At 39.0% G+C, this 24,911-nt stretch overlaps 1 protein-coding gene and 1 pseudogene across 1 annotated transcript in view; one reads left to right on the forward strand and one right to left on the reverse strand.

The window, feature by feature from the left end:
* Nucleotides 1-24,911, forward strand: part of LOC134382919 (EGF-like and EMI domain-containing protein 1) — a 572,482-nt gene that overhangs the window by 117,427 nt on the left and 430,144 nt on the right.
* On the reverse strand, nucleotides 8,339-10,166 carry LOC134385874 (tubby protein homolog; annotated as a pseudogene).

Genomic DNA, 24,911 nt, shown 5'->3' on the forward strand with positions numbered 1-24,911 from the left:
GCATATGTATGTATTTATATGTTTTATTTAATATTATTAACTATTAAGAGTCGGTTGCAGGCCTGATGCCCCTAAGCATTTCAGTGGATATTTCTTAAGAACAAATTAATTATTTTACATAACTAAAGAAATAATTTTCAAAACCAGAAAATTAACATGTATGTAATACTATAATCTATTATTCAGATTTTGCCAATTGGCCAAATGTCCTTTATAGCAAAAGAAAATTTCACATCCTGTATTGTAGTCTGTTTTCTTTTTGGACTCTGTAATATGGAATGCTCCCATGTTAATCTGTAAAGAAAGTGTTTCTTTGTATTTTAATGTATTGACATTTTTTAATAATATGGGCCATTATTTTGTAGAATGTCCCTCATTTTGAGTTTGGCTGATAACTCCTTATGAATGGATTGAGGTTATGTGCTTTTGGCAAGAGGATAACAAAAATGATGATGTATACTTAGTGCATCATATCAGGGGACACAGGAGGTCAATCCATTTCTGGAAATGTTGACTTTATCACTTGGTTAAGGTTGTATCTGTGAGGTTATTATTTTTCCTTTTGTAATTAGTAAGTATCTAGTAGGGAGATATTTTGAGACAATGGAAATCATCTGCTTCTTCTCAAGCTTTTACCTACTGATTTTAGGGTCTATTGATAATTCTTGCCAAATGCTGATTTTTCTAATTTAATTATTTCTTCTACATTTATTAGTTGGATTTCTATTGTAAGGAAAAACTTTTCTCATTTGTTTATTTATTTGTATTACCGTGGACCAATGGGTACTCATTCACTGTGTTATAATCCTTTATTCTCTATTTATTTTGATGCTCAAATTATCCCAGATTTGCCCAATGTTAGGCCTTCTAAGGTGGCTCTTGTGGATTTCTATCTTTCTTTGCCTTCCCCATGTAGGAAGGCACTGTGTTTATATTCCTTATAGCATAGTGCTTTGTATAATATAGATGCTTAATAATTACATCAAATTTTCCAGTAATCCATGCGTTGTTTTCTCTAAATTTTTTTGCCTCAGCTTTTTATAAAACTTGCCTTAAAAGTAAACTTTTCTAACAAGCAAATTCAGGAAAATATATAAAACCGTGTTTATTATTTTCATACTGAGAAGACCGTAGATTGAACAAAATTTGTATTTTTAAAATTTTATCTAAATTTTATTTGATTTTCTCATTTGTTATAATTTCCTTTATATACATATTCTTTATTCTATATAATGTAAGATAATTTGCAAAATTTAGAATAAGTAGTCAATTGGTTCTCTTGTCTGAAATAACATTCAGACAAAATGCTTTGTGTGTTATCTATCTATTTGCCGTCATTAGGGAAGTTGAGAAACTTGAGCAAGATAAATGATAATAGAAATTTTCTTTCATGATTAATTTATGTTCTACCAGACACCCACTTCTTTCAATGCTAATTCCCAACACTCCTTCTATGGAGCAATGTTTTCAAAATTAATCATCATTTACCTCTTATTTCCTTTATAAAAAATTTAAAGTTATAAAAGAGACAAAATACAAAATACCAAAATGTTACTATTATCTTGATTATATCTTGATATAGTTTTTTAAATGGAGCCCTCAACCTAACCCAGCCTTAGTGAAATGTCTTGTGAGGACAGGTGAACTCATCCAGCATTAACAGAGTGCTTATTATGTGGCAGGCAATGTGCTTAGAGTTTAATTAGGTTACTTTCCCATCTTAAATAACTAACAGTATAGTTGGAGAGATACATAAGCAGAGAATCCTAAAACAGGGCAATAAGGGCAATGTACAAGTTGTTCTGAGAGCAAGGGAGAGGTGCTTACTTCACCTGGAGGAAGCTGCTTATCAAGATACTTAAGAAAATAAATGCAAATCCGTGTGTCCATGAAGGGAAAGATTTTCTTTACATCTTTTCGAACGTTTGAAGTAAAATCATAATTCATTCTAAAAGAGACTATATTTATTTGAACTAAAGAACTGATCATTTCAAATGGTAGCAAAGAATGTTACAAAACCACTGTTTTGAGTTTGTGAACATGTTCTGTCTGACAAATTGCTCTTGTATAATGAGATGATATAATGGTCAAATAAATGCATGGGAGTAGTAATGAAGCCTATCTAGAATGTTATAAGGATTTAAATTGTTTTTTATGTGATATAATTGGAGTATTATGGATTCTTCATACTGAAGAATCAAAAAGTAGTAAACCTGGTGTTCATGTACCCCTGAGGAGGGGAGGTGCATGGATAAGCTTCATGAGTATATGACATCCTTGAGATTATAAGTCAATTTTTTGTATGTTTTCATTTATGTATATTTTGCTCTGTAAGGGTCCTTAGCTTTTATTAGATTCTCACTGGGTCCCTTGAATCCCTGTGTATTAAGAAGTATTTGTGGAGTGGTATGTTGAAAGTAGCACAGTACTAGAATTGTAACCCTATTATAGGTACACCCAGTGCAATTTCAGACTAATAATTTAATCTTTCCAAGCCTCAGTTTCTTCATTTCTAAAATAGTAGATTTAATCAAGGTCAGATCTCGTCAATAGACATATCTCAATTGACAAGTACATACTAAAGATTTTTGCAACCTTAGGTAGACACAGATGAGGTTTTTTGGTTCTTACGGTGTTAGCACTCAGAGTGTATTGAGAAAATTGAATCTCGATTTTCAGTTTTCCTTGAAAAAATCAGAAGACCTGTCTACTCTGGGCCCACATTCCTGCACAGCAGCCATTTGGAGCAGAGAAGTGCTAATTCATTTTGGCAGCCATGTGTGCTTAGTTTCTCCACAGGCCCCACCATGCCCTATAGCCTCACACCAGCCTGTTCCACTCATGTATATGGCTTTCCTGTGCTGGAAGCATTTGATATAATGTCCTTGGATATGTACAATACAAGGATACTTCAAAAAGTTTGTGGAAAAATAGAATTAATAGATAATACAAATCTTCCCACAAACTTTTTGAAGTACCCTCGTACACCCTTCAGGTAGGTAAAGAGAATAGATTGGATCATAGGGAGGTGACATGATACTAGGAATGCCTGGCCTTGGTGTGCCTTTACTGAGAAAGTTAAGGCTTTCCATGTTTCTATGTGTACCCCGATTATGGAGGAAGCTTTAACACTTTTTACTGAAAAAGGTTTTCCTGCTTGGAGTTGATGCTGGCAACTGAGTGCCAACTTGTACTGCACATCTTGTGTGATATCCTTATGCATTTGCCATCCACAATATTGTAGGATGTTACTTTTTAACAAGCTCAATAGATCCCAGGTTAGAGTAGAAAGAGAGTGTCTGAAAATGTTGGAAAGCATATGATAAAACTTCTTGGGCCCTGTTTGTTCACAAGTAAAATGAAAAGTGAAGTAATTTTGCATTTTAAGTAATTTCATTGTTAAGGTTAGGGGTTCAAAATTTTTTTCTATTAAGGAGCTGGATAGTAAATATTTTTTGCTTTGTAGTCCATATGGTCTCCACTGGAAGCACATAAGCTACCTTAGACAATACACAAATACGTACATGAATGATCATGGCTGTGTTCCAATAAAACTTTATTTAGAAAAACAGGCAGATTTGGCTTGTGGGTTGTAGTTTACAAACCCCTGGACTAGATACTCACTAGAATATGGTTTCTAGTCTTAAAGATCTCGAAGAGTAATCACAAAGATTAAAATAGGATGCTACTACAGGACATTTTAGAAAAGAAGACCCACAGAAAAAGCAGTCTGGGATTGTTTAACCCCATTAAGAGGAGGCTGTTGGGTGACAGAATTTAAGTTTGACATAAAAAATCATTTCTTGACAATGAGAGTGGTTACATTTTAGAATGAATTATTAGGGCAGTTTGTGGACTCTCCCTGAAGGATTGTAAAAATAGTATGAATTTTATCTTTCTGAGATGACTTTCTATAGAAATATGAACAAGATAATACGTAGACACTAAGAGATGAGCAACCAGGAATGGAGATTCTGCTTGAAAATAAAATTGGAACCAAGTGGACAGAAGCAGACCAGCAATGAAGAATTCTGATCTTTACAACAGTACTCAGTACTTTCCTATTATCTATCTGAAGATTTTTTTTTCCAGAATACCAGAGTTTATTCAAAAAGTCACTTAATAAAAGCACAGTTTTGCAAGTTTGTCTAAAACTCCAGATAATTTTGAACAAAAATAAAATGTCTGACCACTCCAAAACAGGAAAAGACAATCTTGTGCAAATAGATATACACATTCTAGGCATTATGAAAACTGGCTAAATGTGTGTTCCCAGCAAGAGAAATGTCACCCATCCTGACTAAGTTCCCTTTGTCACCAAATACAGGATTAAAGAGGACAGAATCAGGCTTCCCTTCCTAAGCCATTCTGAGTTGCCCTCTAGAAACTCTGGATCTCAGCCTCATCTCCGGCTCTGCCTGGACCTTAATGGGGGAGGAAGGAACAGCAGAACAGAGGAGAGGGGTGTGATGTCTTTCTTAGGAAAGAAAAAATGTCACAGTGATGTGCTAGAAAAGGTAGTGATGAAAGCAAGGATTAACTTTCAGTCACTCTGAATCCTATGGCAAGCTGTGATAGTCCAGCGTCTTCATTTTGTAGTTAAGAAAATAGATCTAGAGATTCATGGTTTGCTCAAAATCACGTAGCTAATAAGTACAGTAGTGCTTTCTGTAAGACCAACTTGCCTCTCCACTTGGCTGGAAAAATAAAAAAACCAAACCTGTCCCAATACTTCTGTTCTGCCCCTCCCCCTACATCCTGAGATGACAAAAAATTGCAGACTGGAGGTATATAAGTACAGGTAGCCATAAACTCAAACAAGAGCCCATCTTTTGGCCTGGTGGCTGCTACAGGCCTACAAGCCAGGGCTCCGAGCAGTGTAGGGCCCCAGTCATAGTGCTGGGCACCACAAGGAAAACTCCTTCAGCACTCTGAAAAAGTGTGTTGTGAGTGCCACCTCGCATCCTGAGGTCAGAAAGGGATGTCACAGTGAGGGAAAGGAATTATAGGGAGGGGAAGGCCAGTTTTACTGCGGTAAGGGAAAACCAGGAAGTCCACCTACAGATGGAATTTGTGCTTGCATAACAGAGTGATGAACATGGCATCCTAGCATCTCCCTCACTGCAGACTCCCATTATGAGCAAAACATGACCCTTTTCCTTTGAAACCCCCCACTGCTTATTAAATTTAGAATTATGTCTAAATGGTAAGTTCACTTAGAGGTAAATGTCTTGCTATTTTCAGAATGAAAAAAAACTACTTCTAAATTTTGTTGCCCTACCTGTCAACTGAAGGATGCAGGCACCAAAAGTTCTCTTCTAGCCTGTCGTTATAACATTCCCTGGCTTCCAATACCTGTCCTTGCCATGGGCCTGGACCTTACTTACTTCCTCTGAATGAATGTTGTGAGTTTTAAGGCACATTCACTAGAATATGTTCAAATTCATCCAAAAGCATGCATGTGATACACCGATTTCTTCAGGTAATGCAGAATGGGAACTGAAAAACTAACAACTTTCTTGGATGATGTCCTCCCACTCAGAACTTTGGGAGAAAGAGCCGGTCACTTCTTTCCCAGGTATACTTTCTGTTCAAAGAGCATGAAATGAATGTACAGAATCCATAGGTGATTGGAACTACATCCTTACTCCTTTCCTACTCATCCTTAGCAATATGATCGTATAAGAACCATCAGTTGATTGCTAATTGCCCTTTCTGCCAGATACACACAGAGATATGCAGACACATACACAGATGGACAGACAGACACAGAGCACCTTGGAGCCATAAGGAAAGAAAAGCTAGACTTGGAGAAGATCTGTGGAAGAGAACTTCACTGCTCTGCAAAAGAACTTTTTGGAGGCAGAGGGGGTAGAGTTTTGGGGTGTGGCCCCAGGAGGAGTTACAGAGGAGCTGTCGAAGGTCCCAGCTTCCCAACACTCTTAGGAGACTGCTCATTCCATCACTCATTCCCTGACCAGTCAAAGACCATCTGGGTAGAGGGTATGATGGGCAAGAACTCTTACTATGGGAGAGGCAGAACCCAGGTGGTCTCCAGGGACCCTGAAAGCTTGGTGAGTCCTTGGGCTAATGGACACGGGGCCAGTGGCCAAGGAAAACCAGTATCACCTGAAGTGGAGTCTTACGAGCAGACCTTGTATGGCTGGGTCTCAAGCAGGTGACTCATCTGCTTTTGCTTACCACTCAATGCCCAACAGAGAGTTTTGTTGCTGAGGCTACCCTTCTCCATACCCAGGCTAGAAAGCTCAGCCCACGTTTCCTGACTCTACCAAAATATCTGGTCAACTCCCTCTTCTGTATGCTAAAAGAGAAAGCAGAGGCCAAGAGTCTTCCATTGGAGGAGCCTCTCACAGACATGTATGAACAGATCCTGCTAGAACAGGTGTGCCATGATTTAAGCATTCGACATAGGGAAACCTAGATTACAAAGAAATAATCTAATAATTCTTCTGCTTACGTCAAAACAACTCCACCTATAGGGCCTCACTATTGTGTTTAAAGTAGAACTTTTATCTCTTTAAAAAAGTCAATTTCTACTTAGGCTTTGCAACCATATTTACTCTAAAACAAGGTACAACTCCAGCTTGCTTCCTACTGATTTCTGATGTCCATCTGGACAAGAGGTCTTTGCCAAGGTAAATGACAAGTGGGCAAAAGCTTAGATTTCCCAGGCCTGCAGGGTGGATGGTGCCATCCAAGGAAAAGTGGCAGTGGGAGAGGGATCAGGATCAGCCCCAGAACACTCGTGCTCACTCTATCACACCTATGCAGAAAAATGTGCAGCAGCCTTGCTAAGGCCTGCTCACGGCTGAGCAGCCCACAAGGAAGGGCCAAGCAAAGGCCAATCCTGATCAGACTGACTTGAAAAAGGCCAGACAAATTTCAGCAGAGAACTGCCTAATTTCCTACTGAAATGCTTTCAATCTTATACATCAATTCTGAGTCTCTAGAATCAAGGGAAGAGGGGAGGGCAAGCAGAATAGGCCCCAGAAGGCCAAAGATACCAATTTCTTGGAGGACAAGGGAAGAAAAAAATTAAAGGAACTTGAGGTTCTGAACTCTGCCATTAACCAGCCAGGTGACCCAGGGTGAGTCCCATTTTCTGCATGTGATTCACCTAAAGGGATGAGATTGTACTAGCTGATCCCCTAAGGGTTCTACCACCTCTGATCTCCTGTGGTTCTAAAATATTCCCTTCTCTCCTCATCCTGTCTCATTCCCTCCCAAGAAGAACCACACACAGAAGCCCTCATCAACCATGACTTGGCTTATAGCAGTGGGAGGTGAAACACAGTCAAGAGCACTCAGAGTTGGGTCTTTGCAGAGAGAGAAGAGAGTCTTCCCAGAGCATACCATGGCTTGAGAATAGAGTGTAGCCAGCAAGAGCCTCAGGCATGCCTAGCTGTGTGCAGTCTGGGGCTGGTGACCTGGGCTCCATCTACGTTTCCTGGGGGTTGTGCTGGGACTGCTCAGCAGTGAGCTCCTAGGGAAGTTGACAGTGCTCCCAGTACAGCCCTGATCCAGGGAGCCTGTTCATGCACCTCTTGCATGCTGAGCTTGTGTCCTGCAGGCCCTGTCCACTAGACATTTGGCTTTGAGAGCCAGATTCCCACTGCCTATGTGAGCACAGAGCAAACCTGGAGAAATCAAATGAGCTAGAACCCTAGGCTACCAGCTGATTCCCATAGCCACAGATAGCCAGGCCCCTGCAATCCTGGCAAGGTCTTGCCTCTCACCTGTCCCCTCGACGCACTCACTTCTCTCATGCCTGGCTGGGGCCTTCTGAAGTTGGAGGGCTTTCTGTGTTTGTAAGGGCCAGCCAAGTTCGGCCATGAAGCCCTTTGCTACATAAAGTTGATGTGCCCTACACACACGCTTACATACACATGTACTTGCTCACTGTGCCCCTACCTGTTGGGGCACCTGTTATCATCTAACTCCTGGGCCGAATGGACGGCTGGGCCACAGCAGCTCTGCACTGTGCTTCCTGTGCCTCTATGCCTCTGCGGCCTTCCCAGATGAAGAGGTTGCTCAGCTTGGCAAACACAACTGTAGCACAATACTAACCCTAGAGAGGGGGTGTGCATTGATCTTGGGGCACAGAATTACTCTTGTCCCTTCACACCCACCCACTCCCCTCCCTACTTCAGCAGTACAGGCAGAGAAGCCAGTTCCTGGCTGGCTGGGCCAGGGAGTCCCCTGAGGACCAAAGCTTCATCTGGCAGGAGGCCTATGTACGGAGGGTAGGCAGGGCTGTCTCCACAGGCAGGCAAGCTCCACTCCAGGCTGGGCAACCCCAAAGGGCACAAGGAGGCCTCTACTCACAGGCCAGCTAGCTGTCAAAGATGGACAGGGCAATGGCAAAGGCCTGCAGTGCACACAGCCACAGTGGGTAGTTGTAATCCATGGTGAACACATTCTCTGCTACCCGGCCAAACTGCATCACAATAGAGTCTGGGTCGTTGCCATGGATGATCTGGAAGTTCTTCCATAGGTCTGTGTGACGCGCCCATGGAAGTCGAGTTGGTAGGACTGTGTGTCATCCTTCCAGACAAGTGACTTGTTTTGCAGCTCGATGATATTCTCTGTGTCCTTATTCTGCCAGAGCGCTACAGTGTCTCATATCATTACCGGGGCGGATAGAGACTCATATGAACCATGTTCATGCCACGGACAATCACACTTATCTTCCGAGGTCCCTTGAAACCTGACACATTTGTCTCGTAGCACACAGCTGCCAGCTCCTGATGCAAGGTTCCACTTTCCAAAGCAGAGGACTTCTGAGGGTTGACTCCATTGACATAAACAGTAAACTTGGTGCCCATCAGGTTGGGCCACAGTTTCCCGATGTAGCTGTCCCCTCCTCCAGACAAGCCTGTTGGGTCCACAGAGATGAGGTAACTGGAAGTTTTACTCGTCTTTCTCTTCCTTCCTGCGAGGAGGAACATCTTCTTCCTATCATTGCAGTCCAGGTGCAGGAAGTAGATGGGGAACATGCCCCGGTCCATCCCCTTCTTGTCCCGTGTGATCCCGCATTTGATGGTGATACCCTGGGGGCCTGGGCTCAGTGCAAACTCCTCAAGATCCTGGACCTCAGCATCCACCAGTGGCTCTGGGGCAGTTGGACTGGGAGCTGAGGTTGCCCCCCTGAACGACTTCCTGCCAGCAGCGGAGCTGGGGCGGGTGTTGCTGTTCGGCTGGGAGGAGCTAGAACTCTTCTCGTCCTGGTCCTTCTCTTCCTCTTCCAAGCTCATGCTGCTGGAGATGCCCTTCCTCTGCACCATGCCACGGAGGGCCTGCCCGCTGGGCTGTGCGCCCCCACCAGCTGCCGTCCCCCCGAGTCCTGCGCGTGGTCTGACTGGCCCACAGTCAGGATCTCCACCGGGCCTCGGCCTCGGGCCTCAGACTCGTCTTCTGCCAGAGTTGCTGGCGCGGGTGCCTCGGTGGCTGGTGTTGCCACTGCTGCTGAGGTAGGACTCCGCCCGGGGGGCCTGCTCCTCTGACTGCCCAGCCCGCCGGCTCCGGGGCCGCCCATCTGCATCGGCCTGCACCATCAGGGGCTCCTGGTGCTTCTTCTGCTTCTGCTCCAGCAGGGCCCGCGCCGGTCATGCGTCTGCTGCCTCCGGTTCCTGCCCTCAACATCGAAGACACTGTAGGGAATCCAGACGGAATGCCACTTGGAAGTCACGTCTCTCTGGGGCGGGGCGGCGGCGGCAGACCTGGAAGCCGGGGCCGTGGGGGCCGGCGCGGGGGCCCCGCTCAGCTCCTGGGCCGCATCCTCCCGGGCTGAGGAGGCGCTGGGCCCCGCCGAGGCCCGCACTGAACGCCAGGACCCCTGCCGCAGGCTCGGCCAGCGGCTGCCTGCAGAGCGCAATGGGCGCAACGCCAGACGCGGGGGAGTGCGCGGGGTCTCCGCGGGCGGACGGGCCTGAAGATGTTAATCAACATCTAATGAAACTATTAGTGGTATAGTTAATGATTGTGAAATGCTATATACATTTTAAATAAGAGATATAATATCTCACTTAACAGAATTATCCTGAAGTTCTTTTGAAATCCCTAGAATCATTTACCCATTCTCTGAAGTTCTCTGTGCAGACAATGGTGATTTTGTGAAGGAAGCACTCAAGGTTACTCATGTGCATTTTCATTAACTTATGGGGTCACATTGTGTGTCACCCATTTAAGACAATAACTGCAGCACATCTAATTGGTTTCAAATTACTATCTCACTTCTATAAAATAGATTTGCAGAAAAATATGATGACAGCATTGGCAGGGACTTTGGAGGACATCTAGTTCAAACCTTTCATCTTAGGAGAGAGACACTAGAACGCTGGCTTGGGTTTCAGTGCATTTGATGAAGAACTAGAAAGAACTTCAAACAGAGAGCTTACTACACAAAACTAACTTCTTAAATTTGAGGTCTTTTTTGGCCAATAAGAAATTATCATAAAGCAGTAATCTCAGGTTGCATAGATCTACTTAGCCAAACGATTTATCTCTGTGTATAATCTGTTTAAGTTTACTTTATTCTTTTTGAGGGATGGACTCTAGTCATTCTGGCAGTTGCTTTCTTTATTTTCTTAACATGGGTTGTGTATTAGGAGAATCTGTGTTATTCATCCCAATAACAGAATAAAATAAGAGTATGAGAGTAGAGACTTCTATCCCACGTGGTGAGTTAAAGATTTGTCCTATCCTGTTGCCTTCTTAGTGGGAAGGAGCAATAAGGAGACAAAGGTAATTAGTGCATTATAAACATTAGATGGTAAATAAAATTTAGTAAAGAAAGAAGAATGCTTTCCTGTTACTAGGGATTAAATTTGAGCATAATTGCAAATTAAAATTTTATCTGAGACTATCTTACATTATATAGTGTCTTACAGACATTATATAATGAAGACAAAATGAGGAATTTCTCTTCTAGCATAGATCTTATTTTAAACCATAATGATGTGTATGTGTGTGCATCACAAAATACGTATAATTACCTTATCAGTACAATTACACTCTACTATCCTTTCACATGTGATTACAGTTGCTCCCTTTAAAGTAGTGACATTGGAAGGGTTTGACACTTATTTCAGGGAGTCCACATTTAACCAAGAAGTTTTTGGAATGCTTAAATTGGATTTACCATACCAATCAGTTTGTCAGTTACTGTGTTTGTGTTTGTATGCAAGTAATCAGTTTGTGAGAAAAATCAATCTTATTAAATTAGTCACTACTCCAGCATGACAAGCAAAAATATTCTTTTCCAGCTTCATCTCTTGTAATGTACAGACTCGACCTGAACAGTGCTGAGTATTTCCAAAAGTTAATTTCACCCTTAGAAGATTTTCTGGTACAGATATCATAGAAATGTATTGTAGTCTCTGAATGCAATTCCAAAAGAAGAGTTCCTAAAACTCTGTACAACAGCAACATCACATTTGGAAAACTAATGTCCTTAAGATGTATTATGTCTGGTACATATTCTTATTAATTTTTTAAAACGTGAAGTATGATTTACATACAGTAAAATGGACAGATCGTGAATGTACAGTTCAGTAAATTTCGAAAACTGCATACACCTTTATAACCTACCTCCCTATCAAAATACATGAGTAGACCATGCCATCACCATAGGGTTTCTCCTGTCTCTTTCCCTCATTTTCTGAATTGAACCCCTACCACCATCCAGGCAACTACTGTTCTGATTTCTTTCAGCAGAGCTTAGTTACGCCTGTTCCAGAACTTCATATAAATGGCATCATAAAGTATGCCCTCTATTGTGTCTGGCTTCTTTCCTTCAGTATACTGTTTTCTGAGGTTCATTCATGATGTTGCATGTATTGGCAGTCATTTGTTTTTATTGCTAAGTATGAATGCTTTTGTTATGAGCTCTTGTTTTATAATGTGGGTTAAAACTATGTGGGAAGAATGGACTGTCGTCTTCTTAGAAATTAGAAGATAAGGCTACATTTGAAGATTTTCTCCTCCAGGTAGACCAATTTTTTTACTATAACATATTCTTTTATATAAAGTATTTTTATATAAACAGTGTTATTCTAATCACAGTGACAACTAATAGTTCACATATGTTAACATAAATATTTTGGTTGAAACATTGTATCGGGGTCTTAGAGTTTTTCATATATACATGTCTAATATGCATTAATTTTACTAACAAATTCTGGGAACCTACTATGTGGCAGACATAATACATACAAATTTTCTCATGTTCTGAAATGATATGTAAAAGCCCTAGAAAAAAATGAAGTATCGGTAAATCTAAACCTGTATATTTATAATTTATGATCACTGCTTTAGCATTAGTCTGTCACTTTATAGGCTCATGCAAATGAAAAAAATTATTTGTGAAGATGCAGGATTTGTTAGAAAAGTATAGATACTGAGAAAACCGAGTTCCTATACACCATTTTTCAAAAACAGTTTTTCCTGGAGGATTTCTTTGCTGCTTGTTGTTGAAAAATGGACTCCATGGGGTTGAAGCATCATGGAGATTTTAATTAAGTTTTAATTAAATGTTTTCCATGGTTTTGCATAATAAGGAGATAATATCAAATCTAATTCCTGTAAAATCTAACATGCATCTGGGTAATCAACATGTGAGGAATCTCTAAGCATCCACACACTTTAGTACTATTTCTGCTAAGTGTATTTTAAAAGGATGATACTTACGGTGTCTCTAAATATGTTTATTACAATTGGTGAACTCAGTAGAACACTCCAGGGGAGAAAATTTTTGTTTTAATTTTTACTTCAAATTCTATTGGTTTACTATAATGGTGATATAATGATTTAATGTCTCTGAAATTAGGGTGTTTTTTGTATTAGCTAATTTTAAAAAAACTTTATATTAGCCTTCTTTTAGACTTTTAAAAGTCAAAGGTTCCAACCTCATTAGTATTTATATAAAAAAAAAGTCTAAGGAGATAGAATGTAAAGTGTTGCCTCACTTTCAAATTAGTGAACATAGTAGAAGTTGTCTAAACTCTTTGTTTCTTTGTAATGGGGAATAATAACATACCGAGTCCATGGAGTTGTTGTAACGCTTACAAGAGGTAGTATCTCACAGTATTGAATTGTCAGGCATTGGCCCATACTTTAGGCAGTGTATCCAAATGAAGTCATAGGGATAATTACAAAGATCAACTAACAGGATTGAACATTTAAAATATATCACAGTCTTGTTATTTCTTCATTTTTAATATATCATAAGACATGAGCAAATGAAAGTGTCCCATGCCTCCCCTGACCTATGAGAGACTCTAGTTTAAAAACCTATAACATGTAATGTAATCCAATTGACCAAACATATATTGAGTTTTCACTATTTGCCACAGATTGTATTAAGTACTAGGAAGCCAAAGATGGATGATACAAGACTCCTCAATTCCTTTTTCCTATTCAGCTTTTTTCCTTACTCTTTTCAGCTTTTTCATTCAATCTACATTTTTACCCTAATTTCAAGGCCTATGTTTTAACTATAAATGAATGGATTGGACTAAACAATTCGTAGAATCTCTTTCAATTCTGCAATTCTGTGCCTTCTAAATCTATGGTTTGAATGCTAACATGGTATGTGCAAATTAGTGGAGTGGGTTTTGCTGAGAAATGCAGCAAGTTTGAAACTGTTTTATATACAAGTTCAAGAAACTAGGCTTCAGAGTCAGACAGGCCTAGGCGTGAATCTTTTCCACTTAGGTCAGCAACCATATCTCTTTGAATTTATCTCTGTGGAGTAATCCACAAAATGGGGATAAAAAATACTGCTTACTTTATAAAGTGTTACAAGGACTAAATGAGATAATGCATGTGAGGCACTTAAACAGATGTGTTCAAAATATAACAAGCTCAAAATAGGTATTAGTCATTATTATTCAGGCAGTATAAATATGGGTAATTTATCTATCTGAAAATATATTCCTAAATATTCCCAAATTAGGTCAACTACACTTGTTATTTTCCAACAGTGATGATGACAAAATAAATGTATTTTTTGTCTATTCTGGTTACGTTCTTGTCCAGAACAACACTGAGATTCTTTGCTGGCAGAGGACCATAGCACAGTAGAACCATCTTATGTCTGGTATCCTCACTGCTCAGCACAATTCTGAACTCGGCAGCTCTACCATGTATCTGCTGAATGGATGCACAAATGATTGACTGGATGAACAAGTGAAAAGGATACAAGGTCATCTGTCATTATGACACAGGACAAAAAACAAAGTCTTGCCCAGGGCAACATTAGTAAATGGTCGAACAGAGACCACTATCCAGATTTGCCTACTCACTAGTATTTTTCCATAATTTTCTAATTCTGTATTTCTTACCATGACACAAATACATGAACATGTTGCATTATAGTGATTTCACAAAATGTGATACAATCATATTTTTACTTATTCATAGCAGAATCCCAAGTACTAACTGGCACAGTTAGCATTACTTTTCCTATTTTATTTTCAGAACATGTGGGACTAGGAAAAACAGATGAGCTAGGATTACATATCGATTTTTAGTAGGTCCAGTAAATGCGTCTCTGTTCCAGAGGGAGGTGCTTCTCTCCCAAAGTTATAATGTTGTCCCGTCTTTTCTAAGTCAATGATGTCCTTATGACTTTGAGCTAAACCTCCCCACAGTGCCCTGGGACTCTTTTGCATTCTCCTGGACTTGTTATGATTATGGAACCCCATTAAGAAGATTCCCTTTGAGATCTTGAGATAAAAAACCCTGAGCGTGTGTCATTAAAAGTTATAACGTTGGGCCAAAGTCATACTTCCCTTTCTATATCTTTGATCTTAATGATCTGAGTTTGGGCCAGAATGGTGTTATTCTCTTAAAACAGCTGCTGGGGTATGAAAGAGCATTTTTGAGAGAGATAGAGATTGAGAAATATGAATTGAAATCAGGACTAGTGAAGTTAATTTAGCAGCTTGGTATAAAGGAACATTTTGATATCTAGTATAGTAATGGTAATGCACCAACACTTATGGGTCAGGTGCTTTTAATTAAACATTTCTTAATGTAATAAAAATTAGAAATATACACATCCTTCAGACCCCCTCACCCCCATATTTTGTGTGTGGAGTCAGATAGAAAATAGAAATATAACAGGGAACTAAAAAACCACCAGTAGGAAAATCAGTTGAAATAATCCAGATGCTTTGACCATTTTTAAAGGTCATATCTGGTTTGCTCATAAATCCCAGAGTAGTGTGAGAAGAGATGTTTAATAAATCTTGGAATTTGGTAGCAGAAGAAAAGTGGTGAATTTACAAACCTTAAGCTTGGTTGCTTGGATTGTCACATTATGCCATCTAAGACTGGAAAGTATTTCTTCCAGCTGTAAAATTGTTGGTTAAAAGAAATGCCACACTTTAACTTTTTTTCCTATTTAAATCCATATGCTGTGCATGTTACCAGATTTTCAGACCTCAGAAACTGAAAGCTTTTTATTCATAGGACAGGCTTCGCAGGAGCTACTATAGTGCAAATTCATCCCCATCACTTTCCCAACACACATAACACACATATACTTCTCTTTGGAAATATCAGCTTTTGAGTAGCAAGAATAATTTAATTGTGGCCTTTGTAGCTTTTGGCTATTGTCTGAAAGGTCCAGAAAGTGCAGAGGTTATGATGTATTGCTTCAGTGACACAAACACTTGTCCCCTAGGACTGGCATTTCAGGAGCTTCTTCATGTGTTACAAAGCCACATGCAGAGAGTGTTTGAAAGTCACTGGATAGCTGACTTCACCCACAGGGAAAGTGACAGGGACCTGGAGTAAAGCCATTTCAGTGGAAACCTTTAGGTATAATTAGATTATTCTAGCAGGTGGTGGATTCATGTCAATCCAGCCATCTCCAGAGGATTCTTGAAGCTACCAGCAACATTCAACAGCATTCACTGGCTAGTTGCCACTGAACTCTGAGTTAACTTCAGGGACCTTTTGAACTGCCTTCTGGCTGTGGGCATAAGAATGCATGAGGCTCAAGAGACATTTTAAAGATTTATTCTTCATCTTAGTTGGCCCTAGGGATTCAGAGAGAACCTAGGATGGTGGAGGTAATTCCAGGGTTCTCTAAAATGTGAACTATCTACCGGGGGCCCAGGCTCAAGCCCCCATGGGCCCTGCCCACAGCCCAAGCAGAAGCTGAGGTGACTGGAGTCCTACACACCACAGGGGGCCAAGACTCAAGCTCTGAAAAGACCCATCCACTGCCTGAGCAAGAGCCAAGGTGGTCTACCACAACTACTGCCATAACTACTGCCACTGCAAGAATGGTTCACTACCACAGTAGCAGCCAGGGCCACCCTACAGGCAGCCCACTGCATGCTCGACTACATTGATACAAGGAGAGTCACCAGCAGAGACTGCAAATAGAGGAGGAAATCTTTCTCCTCACAGCTAACTTCAGAGTAATAGAAGAAATCAGTACTCTAGCAGATGACCAAACATCAATGAAAAAATACTACAACTACAAACAAACAAGAAGATATGACACCACCAAAGGAATATAGTAATGCTCAAGTACCAGACCGCATAGAACAGGGAACCCTTGAAATGTCTGAAAAGGAATTACAAGCAACAATATTAAGAAAACTGAAAGAGATAAGAGAAGGCTCAATTAGAGAACACAATGAAATAAGAAAAAATATCCAAGATATGAAGGAGGAAATTTACAAAGAAATTAATACCTTAAAAAAGAATGTAGCAGATCTCCTAGAACTGAAGGAGTCATTCAATGAAATAATAAAACGCAACAGAGAGTTTGAGCAATAGGCTAGAGCAAGCAGAAGAAAGAATTTCAGATCTTGAAGATCGTCTTATTGAAATAACCCAGGAGGACCAAAAAAGAAAAAAAAGAATTTAAAAACATGAAGAAAATCTAAGACAGCTAGCAGACAACCATAGGCACTCAAATATCTGAATCCTGGTATTCCAGAAGGGGAGGAGAAAGAAAAAGCATTGAAAACTTATTCAAGGAAATAATAACAGAAAACTTCCCAGGTTTAGGGAGAGATGCAAACTTTCAGATTCAGGAAGACCAAAGATCCCCAAACAAATTTAATCCCAAAAGATCCTTTCCAAGATACATTATAGTCAAACTGGCAAAACTCAAAGACAAAGAGAGAATTCTAAAAGCAGTGAGAGCAAAGTGTCAAGTCACCTATAAGGGAGCCCCCACCAGATTAACAGCAGACTTCTCAGCTGAAACCCTACAGGCCAGAAGAAAACGGGATGATATATTCAAAATACTAAAAGAAAAAATATTGCCAGCAAATAATTCTATACCCTCAGAGCAAGGCTATCCTTCAGAAATGAGGGAGAAATAGTGTATTTCCCAGACAAACAAAAATTGTGGGAGTTCACCATGACACGACAAGCCCTGCAAGAAATTCTCAAGGGAGTCCTGCATCTGGAATCCAAAAAAATGATAATCACTACCATGCATACAAAAAAGAACAAAACCCACTGGTAGAATAAAAATGCAAAAAAAAAAAAAAAATGCTGCTACGCCTCTAGGTTTCACATCTTCACTGAGGGAAGAGTAAAGTGCAGTATGACTGACTTCCTTTGATCTCACTGGCCATAATTGGTTTAGATGAATAGAAAGGCAGGGCATAAACAGAAAGGACCTGCGTCCCTGATGCCTCCATTTAGTAGTTGAACCTATTAGTACAGCTGCCTACTTCTGAACTTTTTTGCTATTTTTGTTTAAAGTGTTATAATAATATTTTATGTCACTTGCAACTGAACATATTCCCGAATAATATAGATAAGTAGAATTTGGAGGAGAGAGAATATTTGAAGGCTAGGAAAGAGTATGACTGAAGGATGAGCCAGTCAGTAGATTGACTTGTCTGAACTGGATTAACTGTTCTAGTGGAAAATTTGTTATTAAATTCATAAAAGGCTTTATTATAAAATGAGGTTCTATTCTATCATTATTGTAGATATTATTAATAAACATCCTGGATAAAACATGTTGATGCTCCATTTATTATGTTTTCTAAAGACAGTTTCTTAACCAGGAGGTAGGAAAGAATTCTAGCTACATAAGTAACTCTTATAAAGGCAAACTGGTAGGCGACAGGATATGTAATCCAAAATGTTGAACTTAAAATGTCTATATTTTTATATATCAATCAGGAAACATTTTACAGCATATTCCCTTGCTTTGAACTAACTGGGAAGGCCTCGAGGACATAGGAGTATTGTTAATTTATTCGTCGGTTATTAATTATTAATTATATGTGACTCAATAGGTAAGTAACCCAATATTTTAAAAAATATTTGCTTCTCTGTTTAACTTTAGATGCATTAATAAATAACACGTACAAAATATATTTTAGATATTCAACTGTAAGTATCTATATTGTTCTTTAAAGCTGATTCTAATGAGATATTTGGAGTAAGATTTGGCCTTAAGACCAATAAATTTGAAATACCTCAGTAGACCAAAGAATTGATTTAGAAATGGCAAATTTCATATGTAATAAGCCACTGGCCTAAATCTAAAAAAAAAAAAAAAAAAAAGTCAGCCTGATATGTCAAATGCTTTTTCACATTCAGTTTCATACTGGTGACTATTTCATTATTGCAGTGGAGCCTGATGTGGGTGAGATGTTAGAAATACCAATCTGAGGCAATCTGGTTTTGTCGAGTCTGTGTTTTTGGCTGAGGCTACAGAGTTTCCCAGTGGTGTCTGTTATAAAGCAGCACGCAGGACTTGGCAGCAAGTTAGAGGTAACAAGCCTTCTATCCCATAGACCGTCCAAGCTGCATGCTAAATTTTGCCCATCTGTCACCAGTCTCTTCTGTCCCATGTCAGAGTCAAATTTGGAAACTGGTGACATTGGAGGTATTTGTTATGCCTGGCAGAACAAAACCCAAAACCCAAAGGTCTTATTGTTCGTGACAGTTCAGATGTACTTAAACAGTAATTACTGTTCATACGGATTTCCTTGTGGTATTCTCCTGTTTCATGAGCTTTCATCTTCCCTTAGATGGTCCCGGTGTACTGGGTACTGAATATTAGAAGCAGCAAGAGATGGTACCACAGATTATTTATTTTTAAAATACTTTACCTAAAAGTCAAAGAAAAGAATGCTGATACATACCTAACATTTGATTGGACTTTATTAATTGCTTATTAACCAAGTAGGTAAGGATAAGTAATATAGAGCTATAACTATATTTTCAAATAACTATGGTTTAAAACTAGTTTTATGAGTATACAACCGAAAATGTCACTTTAAAAACTATCCACTTAGCATGCAATAATATTGGCGAATCTCAGAAACAACGATGACTAAAAGAAGCCAGAAACAAGAAAGAATGTACAGAATGGTTCCATTTACATAAAGTTCAAAAACATGCAAAACTAGTGTATGTTCTAAGAAATTAGGGTAGTCGTTTCATTTGGGGTAGTACCTGGAAGTGGGCAAAGTAGGGGCTTTTGAGATGCTGGTAATGTTCTTTTTCTTGATCGGGCTAAAGGTTACATGTGTTCATGTCGACAGTTTGCGTACTTTTCTGTTTGAATATCATTCTTCAACTGAAAAGGTAAAAAAAATAAAAGAATTACCTTATAAAGTAAAATAGCAATTATTATTTTTTAAAAATACACAAAACCACCAATCAAGAGAATTATTTTTCAACATTGTATTAGTTTTCCATTGCTGATAACAGAATACCTGAAACTGGATAATTTATAAGAAAATGAAATTTATTACTTACAGTTTGGGAGGCTGGGATGTCCAAGGTTTAGGGAACACATCTAGTGAGAGCCTTCTTCTTGGTGGGGAGCCTCTATAGAGTCCTGTAGTGATGCAGGGTGTCACATGGTGAGAATGGCAAGAGTGCTTCCATGTGCTCTTCTTATAAAGCCACCAGTCCACACCCGTGGTAACCCATTAATCTGTGGACTATTAATGGATTAATCCATGCATGAGGGCAGGGCCCTCATGATCCAATCACTCCTAAAAGCCTCACTTTTAAATGCCATGCTGGGGATCAATCTTCCAGATGAGATTTAGAGGGCACAAATATTCAACCCATATTAGACATCATTCTGAAATATTATCACTGATAATGGTAATAGTTTATGAGCACATCTGTGTTAGACTAAGTGTTTGGGTTACATTACTTTAGGGATTACACCAGTTGTTGAGGTATCGATTATCCCTGGTTTGCTAAGGAGGAATTGTGATTTGGAGAAATTAAGCAGTTTGCTCCAGGTCACATAGCGAGTTAGAGTTTGCGTGTGAATTTGAACACTTGTTTGTCTAACTCAGAGGAGGAGGAGCTCTCGCACTGTGTCATACACTTTCACTCCCCGTTGCAGTTGCACATTGAGACAAGTGGTTAATTTCAGATTCTGGATTTAATTTTCATTTTGGGGGATAGGCAGTTTTCTTTCTGGATTTAGCTTTTGATTCTCGTGATAGTCAATGATTGTTATTACAAACATATTTTGCTCTCAATCTGTATTTAGAATTTATAGAACTCAAGAAGTAATCAAATATAAAGCAGAAATAGTGATTTAATCCTAACATTTGGAAAAGCCAAAGGGTTAGTTGTATTTCACAGATAACTCCAGCGGGTAAGTTTAGGGATATTTTGATTGGCAGCCTCATATTTACTTTTTATTATTTTAGGAAGCTGCTTCCTCAGTTTTGGTCTTTGTGCTTCTAAAGCTTGTGGTTGGGAGAGAGAAAAAATGAGAGATGTTAAGATAAAAAGCTTTGAATTGAAGAACAGTGGTTTTTAATTTGTCAGGGTTATATTGGGTAATTAGATTTTGAGAAACCTGGTAGTCTAAGGAATCACATTTTATTTCTCATTGAAAAATTGATTTCTTCCAATGGGCCACACACAGTATTGGTAAAGAGATATGGGTTAGGGAAAAAAGATATAAGGTAGGTAGGCTGTGCCTTGGGGGAGACAGGCATTAACTTTTGTGCAAGTCAGAATTAAGAGGCAGAAGAAGTGAAACATTAATGCAGTATAGGTTTCAAAGCACTGCCACATCTCATTTAACCCTCATGATTCTGTGAGATTGGTATCATTGTTATGTCCATTTTATAGATTAGGAATCTGGGACTCAAAGAGGCTAATTAGCACAAACACATTTACTTAGTAAGCAACAGGCTGTGGGAATGAAGGGAGGAGGAATTAATTATTACTAGGTGAATTGTAAAGGTTCTATAAAGGAAATGTATGAGTTAGGTTCTTAAGGAGCAGATTTAAAGACAAGGAAATAAGGGGAAGGATACTATGAACGAGCTGTGAGAGCCAAAAGCCTAACTGCAAGAGAAAGCATGTCTCTTGTGGTCTGTGAGCAGTAATCCACTGTGGATGGAGAATAGGTCTCAGGGCTCTTGTAGTTTGGCTGGCAATAAAACTTTTTTTTTTTTTTTTATCATGCCATGGAGGTCTTGGTTCTATAGAATATAGGAGAGACTCTCTTGTGTGCTAGAAAACACTGACATTGCGGATGGGTATCGGTGAAAAGAGGGAAGAAAAGAGACCAGGTGCTGAGTTATGACAACAGTGAAGCCATAGGCTTGAACTAGGATAAAGTAGTAGAATTAGGAAGTGGGGCGGGGGGATTGGAGAGCACTCCAGGGTGACTGTTTCCCAGTGACGGCCAGTGCTCCTGCCTGTACATAACTTCCTATTTGATTACTGTTATAGAGGAATCCTGAGGAATCTCACAAATAATTTTCTTTTTTTTTATTGGTTATGAAAATTCATGAGATACAAAGCTGATTGTCACCCCTCGTGCCCAGGATGTGAAGGCCAGATCCATACTGGCAGCATTCCCATTACCACAAATTGTGATTGTACCCCGTGTCACCCACTCAATTATTCCCAACCTCCCTCCTCCCCTCCCCCACTCCACGTTGTATCCCAGGGTATGTTTTCTTCATCTACAAGCCCAACGCACCACTGTGGGCTTTCTTTCCTTCCTTCCTTCTCTCTTAGCTCCCGCTTACGAATGAGTACATGCAGTATTTATCCTTCTGTGCTTATTTCATTCAACATAACTTTCTCCAAACTCAGCCATGTTGTTGCAAATGGGAGAATTTCATTCTTTTTTATGGCAGAGTAGTATTCCATGGTGTATATATACCACAGTTTCCTTATACAATCACCCATTGATGGACATTCAGGTTGGTTCCATATCTTGGCTGTTGTAAACAGAGCTGCAATGAAATGACAACCTACAGAGCAGGAGAAAATTTTTGCTAACTATGCATCTGACAAGGGATTAATATCCATAATATACAAGGGACTCAAACAAATATACAGTAAAAAGCAAAGAATTTTCATTGTAACTCTATTTACTCACTTTTTGGAGAAACTAGGGTTCTTTGTAAATTAAGGTTACAACAAGAGTAAATGTAGTATTTTTCATTCACATTATTTTACTTTTTATTTTCCACTATTAAATTGAATTTTGAATTAAAAAGCTTTGGCTTTAAAGCTATTTGAAGTAAATATGGCTTGCTGTATCATCACAGCTGTGACTTACCACCTTTGCAGCTTGTGTACCTAGCATAGTTGACACCCAGAGCAGATTGTTTTTTAACACCCTCTACTCTATATAACAAGATTACTTTTAGTAATAGTCATGGGATAATTAGTAATATTATTGTTTTCTTGATTTGTTTTTTAGGTTTAAAACAACAATGAAATTAGAATACATTTCAAGATTTAATACAAATATTGTGAAATATTCCCACAAATATAATACAATTTATAGTGAGCAAGTGAAAATGTTGTATCTCATAGTTTGTACTGTTTTACTGTTTTAAAGTTTAAACACAAATAAAAGTTCCAAGTAGTCCCATTGAATGACAGAATTAATGTACTTCAAGTTCTGTTTTTCTTTGCAAAGACTGCACTACTACTGCTTATTCTGAATCTACTGCTTAGATGTAGAAACACATAGTACTACATATGTTGGAGACACAAATTGCACCTGAAGCAAGCTAAAGTGATTCTGAACTATTATAAAATTACACTTGAAATGAGCAAGTGTAGTTTAGTCCTCATCTGTTAGGGATTAGTTGTGTAAGTGGAAGTTAGCTGTATGTTGATTGCTCTTCAAACTTCTATGCAGAATATAATGTGTATGAAAAGATGAATAATAAAAATGAGCCAATTTGAAACTTGTACGTATCATTGACCTCAATGGTAACTATACAACTATTTAGAAATTAGACCTACAGAATATTTTCGAAGGTATTTTGTCACTGACATTTGAAAAATTATAGGTGTATGATGATAAAAAGCTGACCAACATTTAGCCAACCTTATGAATAGTTGTAGGTGATGTATAGGCAATGCACCCCTTAATTGCCTGTGCCTGGCATGGACTGCTCCCTCTGCCTCACTCTTGCATGCCTGGTGCCTTTCTTCCCTCTGAAATGACTCCTTTTCCCCTCCCCCTGCCTCCCACCATACATCTTGACTGCCCTTCCAGTCTCAGTCAGGTACCACCTGTATTACTTGATTGCCATGATTGAGCTATGTCTCCATTTTTTGAACTCACAATGTACTATGGTTTTTACTTTATAGACCACGTTGTGATGTTAACTTAGCAAATATTGTCACTACTCCCTTTTCATTTTTCAGCACCTAGAATTGAATACTTTCTTTCAATTACCCAAACTACTCCTTCGACACTTTGTATTGATGAAAGAACAAAGAAACTATTACAGAAACCACATTTGGTTTTGTTTTGACGTTGTTAGAAAGACTCACAAATAGGATTTTGGGGATGTTAATACAGAAGAGCTTTTAATTCAATATACGTACGTACCTTTATATTTTTTTCCTAGCAAAATCAGAACTTATTTAGTGTTTCTGTCTTCCTTCAGGAAGAGACAAAGAACTCACCCCCTGACTTACCCCTCTCTTCTACTCCTGTTACCTTATTCATGTCTGAAGTGCTTGTTTCACTTATATTTTTAAAACCCTCTGAATTAATTGTTTATACTCAGTGTTTAATTAGAATTGTCAATGTATTTTACAATTACTTTTTTCACTGTTTTACACATTCCATTTCTTCTCCCTAAAGTGTGTGCTTTGGTAATTCTTGCAGGGAGTATATATTGTGGGGTAAACTCTTCTTGTCTTTGTATGTCTGGAAGATTCTTTGTTTTATCATCACTGTTAAAGAATAGTTTACCAGGGATGTAATTTCAGATTGAAAGTTACTTCTTCTCAGCCTATTGGAATATTCTGGCTGTTATTATAGCTGATAAGATACATGTATGCTGCCAGTCTAGTTGACACTTTATAGATAATTTATCTTTCGTCTTGGGAGGTTTTAAAAAGTTTTCTCTTATCTTTACTGTGTTTCGGTTTTATTATGATGTGTCTAAATGTGAATTTATTTTTAATTTATGCTGCTTTCTTCCAGTTTTCACTTTCTATTTGAGAATACATTTTTCTTCAATTGTTGAAAAATTTCAAGCATCATTATGATTTTTTTCTTTTGAATATTGGTTCTTCACCAGTCTCTTGATTTGCTACTTCTGGATCTCCTATTAGTAATGTATGGGAGCAGAGTGATATTACTGGGGCTCACCAGTATTTGAGTATTTATTCCTGTAAGGGCATATGTGTGAATATACCTCTTAGCTATTTGCAGCTAAGCAGAGCCATTTAACTAATTGTGGCCAATCAAATGTGAGCAGAAATAATGTGTGGTCTTTCCAAGTAGAGGCAAGGAGAGCCCTTGTACAACTAACTCTCCAGTCTCTCTTTTCTTCTGCTTTAGCAGTTATGGAAGAGAGACATGAATAAGTGATAAATAAACTTTTACTAAGCCACTATGATTTGGGAGATGTTTGTTA

This window comes from Cynocephalus volans, chromosome 1 (assembly GCF_027409185.1).
Source record: "Cynocephalus volans isolate mCynVol1 chromosome 1, mCynVol1.pri, whole genome shotgun sequence".
NCBI lineage: Eukaryota > Metazoa > Chordata > Mammalia > Dermoptera > Cynocephalidae > Cynocephalus > Cynocephalus volans.